Genomic DNA, 4,509 nt, shown 5'->3' on the forward strand with positions numbered 1-4,509 from the left:
AAAAAAAAAAAAAAAAAAAAGAGAAGGAAAAAAGGAAAGCATTTAATCAAATAGTGGGTTTAACAAAATATTATTGAGATAAAGAGTTATCAAATAGTATAAATTTTGTATCTGTTAGAGCATCCACAGCAGATGTGGTATTTGTACTAAATGCTATAATATTTAGCATTTGGCACACCAAACACCAAAAACGGAGCTTTATCAGATGTGTTAAATGTGTCAAATTTATGCAACACGTTATAGTACCGTTGCATTTTGCTGTGGTACGGACAAGAATGGCATATGAGTTTATTGTTTTTTTATTCATCTTTCTCTCTCATCCCACTCTAAGCCACTCCATCTCCACTTTTCCGGATCTTGCTCTCTCTCCTCCCTCTCTGTCTAATCGCCCCCTCTCTAGTGAAGGATGGAATACTGATTTTTCTGGCGTGGGCTTCGGAGTTAGGCTGGATGGCTGGCCAGACAGTGAAGGGGCAATTGTTAACTAGGGTTAAAAAGAGACCTCGGTTCGTGGCTTTGGTGCGAGTGCACAGGATAAGAAATGTAGCAATGAGAAAAACAAAGGAATTGGAAGCCATTTTCAGAAGCTGTGTGTGTGTGTGTGTGTGTGTGAGTGAGAGAAAGAGTGAAGGGTTTGGTTCTGGCATAGGCTCCGATGTAGGTCAAGTGACAGTGTGGGTATGGCGGCGTGGTGAGTCGCGGCGAGGTGTGTCACGGACTCACGGCAGAGGTGAGTGGGTTTTGATAGGTGGGTTCAGATGGGGTTTGGGGTGGTTTCCTTCACCAGTTTTTTTTTTCCCCCGTTCTCTCCTCTCTGTAACATCTCATACACCAAATTGGTTTTTTTTTTTTTTTTTTTTTTGGATTTGGAATTTGTTGGTGTTGCTGTTGTTGATCGGCGTTAATGTTGTTGTTGTTGATGATGATAATGGGGGGAGGAGATAATATATTATTTTAATGTGTAGTAAATATTATTTTAATGTATAGAATTGAATGATAAAACATCTGATAAATGGGATGTTGTAAAATGATGTGGTAAAATAATAAAGTAGACTTTTGATGTGTCAATATGACATTTTTTATACCACATCTGCTGTAGATGCTCTTATCCTATTATACCATTTGGAAGGGAGTCAATATGCTATCTAGCATTTAGATTCTTGGGAATATTAATGTTTTGGAATCTGAATGTCTAAGAACCTATATTGATGCCTAAGTTTGGTTTGATAAGGTTTGTATGAATATGAGATTTTTATATTTGACTTACTCCGATAAATGATAGATGATTCAATTTTTATTGAACTCCAGATCTCTTATTAAACCATTAAAAACTTTACCAGTTGAGCTAGTTAGAACTCACGAGTTACACCTTTTTTAAACCCATTGGATTTAAGTAGATCTTACGAAAAAAAAAAAAAAAAGACACTCATTAATGCTTATATTCTGATTAAGATCTCATTTAATATCATTTATTTATGACATTCTATTTCTCTCTCTTTCTCTTTCTCCTCAACAACATATTATTAAATAAGCTAATTAAATTTTAAGTGAAACTCTATTACCTAAATTTCAATAGATTGAATTACTACCCAAAAAAAAAAAAAAAAATTATTGTTTATTTTGAATTATTTATGTAGGGGCATAGGCCCAAGTTTGCATTTTGGGCCTTGAGCTTGGTCCGAGGAGGTCGGTGTTGGGAATTTAACCAAAATTCCAACCTGTGAGAAACAAAAAAAAAAAAATAGAGAAAACACACGTCAAAGAAAAACAATCACACGCACAAGACAGTATTTACGTGGTTCGGCAATTTGCCTACGTCCACAGAGTTGCAGGGATATCACTATTATCAGGGAAGAATACAGAGTGCGGCTACAATGTTTTTTCTCTCTCTCTAAAAAACACAACAACAGTTGTAGTCTTAAAAACCCTAATTATAAAAGCGGCCTTTTATATCCTACTTATAGGGTTACAATGGGCTAGGCCAAAAATAAACTAGGCTCCACAAAGCCCAACAAATCTCCCACTTGGAGACTAGTTCAATCATCAACATCAGCCGCTATCCTCCAAAAGCAATCTCTCATCCCTGCAACTCATCCTCCTGTCCTCAAGCTAGAAGACCAATTGAAGCTGCACACAGCTTCAACTTCTCAATAGTGACACCCTTAGTCAACATATCTGCTGGGTTCTTAGATCCACATATCTTCTCAAGTGTTACCAACTTATCTTCAACAAGGTAACGGATAAAGTGGTATTTTGTTTGTATATGCTTCGACTTTGAATGAAAAGCTGAATTTTTGGCAAGAAAGATTGCACTCTGACTGTCACTGTGTAGAATGCCCATCTCCTGCTTCTTACCCAATTCATCTAAGAAACCATGTAGCCAAATCATCTCCTTTCCAGCTTCAGTTGCTGCAACATACTCAGCTTCTGTAGTAGACAAAGTAACAATCTTTTGCAGATTTGAAGCCCATGATATAGCTGTACCACCCAGAGTAAATACAAACCCAGTAGTACTCTTTCTACTATCAACATCACCAGCAAAATCAGCATCTACATAACCTTGCAGCTTCAAACTTGCACCTATGAAGCAAAGACATGTATCTGATGAACCCTTCAGATATCTCAGAATCCACTTGACTGCCTCCCAATGCTGCTTTCCAGGCCTACTCATGAATCTGCTCACAACTCCCACTGCATGTGCAATGTCTGGCCTTGTACACACCATAGCATACATCAAGCTGCCAATAGCTGAGGCATAAGGCACCTTGCTCATATGGTCCCTTTCTTCTTCTGTCTTCGGTGACTGTTCTTTGCTCAGTTTGAAATGACTACCCAAGGGTGTGCTCACTGGTTTAGATTCATTCATGTTGAACCTGCTGAGAACTTTCTTCACATACTCTGACTGTGAAAGCTTCAATGTACCATTAGTCTTGTCTCTAATGATTCTCATACCAAGGATTTGTTTTGCAGCTCCCAAATCCTTCATTGCAAACTGTTTTGACAATTGCTTCTTCAGATTATTAATCTCCTCAATGCTAGACCCTGCAATGAGCATATCATCCACATACAACAGTAAAATGATATAAGAATTGTCAAAGAATTTAACATAGCAACAATGATCAGCTTCACATCTCTTGAACCCAATTTTATGCATAAAATTGTCAAATTTCTTGTACCACTGTCTAGGAGCTTGTTTTAGGCCATACAAGCTCTTTCTCAATTTGCAGACTAGATTCTCTTGTCCCTGAACAATAAACCCTTCTGGCTGAATCATGTAAAGGTCTTCCTCCAAATCACTATGAAGGAATGCTGTCTTTACATCTAACTGCTCAAGATGTAAGTTTTCTGCAGCCACCATTCCCATCACCAATCTAATTGTTGACATCTTCACAACTGGAGAAAATATCTCTGTGTAGTCAATGCCTTCCTTTTGCTGGAACCCTTTAACAACTAATCTAGCCTTGTAACGTTTGCTACCATCATGTTCATTCTTTATTCTGTATACCCACTTGTTGTGCAAAGCCTTCTTTCCTACTGGCAATTTAGTCAGTTCCCATGTCTGATTCCCTAACAGGGAATCCATCTCATCCTTCATGGCTAACTCCCACTTGCTTGAATTTTCATCTTGCAAGGCTTCATCATAACACTCTGGCTCACCACCATCAGTCAATAGTAGATAATTTAAAGCAGGTGAATAACGCTGTGGAGGTCTAATGTTCCTGGAAGATCTGCGAACTTCAGCTACAGGTGTACTCTGATCTACCTGTGAATTTGCATTCTCCTTATTTTCTTCACCTCTTTTCTGGACAGTACTTTCAGTCAATCCATCTAAGTTAACAAACTCAGATTTCTTTTGATCTATCTCTGCAATATTTGATACTACAGTTGACCTGTCCTTGTACATAACCTGTTCATTAAATATCACATTTCTACTTCTGATGATTTTCTTGTTTTGTTCATCCCAAAACCTATAGCCAAATTTCTCATCACCATAGCCAATGAAAAAACATATTTTAGACTTAGCATCAAGTTTACTACGAGCATCAGAATCAATGTGAACATAAGAAACACAACAAAAAACTTTTAAATGGGAAAATTTTACCTCTTTACCGCTCCAAACCTCCTCAGAAAGTTTGAACTCCATGGGAACTGATGGCCCTCGGTTTATCAGGTAAGCTGCAGTGCTAATAGCATCAGTTTAGAAAGTTTTTGGTAGTCCAGCATGCAACCTCATACTCCTAGCACGCTCATTAAAAGTTCTGTTCATGCACTCAGCCACACCATTCTGCTGTGGTGTCCCAGGAATGGTCTTTTCCATCCTAATTCCCTGTGCAGCACAATACTCATTGAACCCTCCATCTATGTACTCTCCTCCATTATCTGACCTCAAACATTTTACTTTCAAACCTGTTTCTGTAACCATAGCCTTCCACTTTTTAAAAGTTTCAAAGATGTCAGATTTATTTTTCAGAAAATAAACCCATACCTTTCTGCTTGAGTCATCAATGA

Source organism: Quercus suber, unplaced genomic scaffold (genome assembly GCF_002906115.3).
Source record: "Quercus suber isolate HL8 unplaced genomic scaffold, Cork oak 2.0 scaffold_366, whole genome shotgun sequence".
Lineage (NCBI taxonomy): Eukaryota > Viridiplantae > Streptophyta > Magnoliopsida > Fagales > Fagaceae > Quercus > Quercus suber.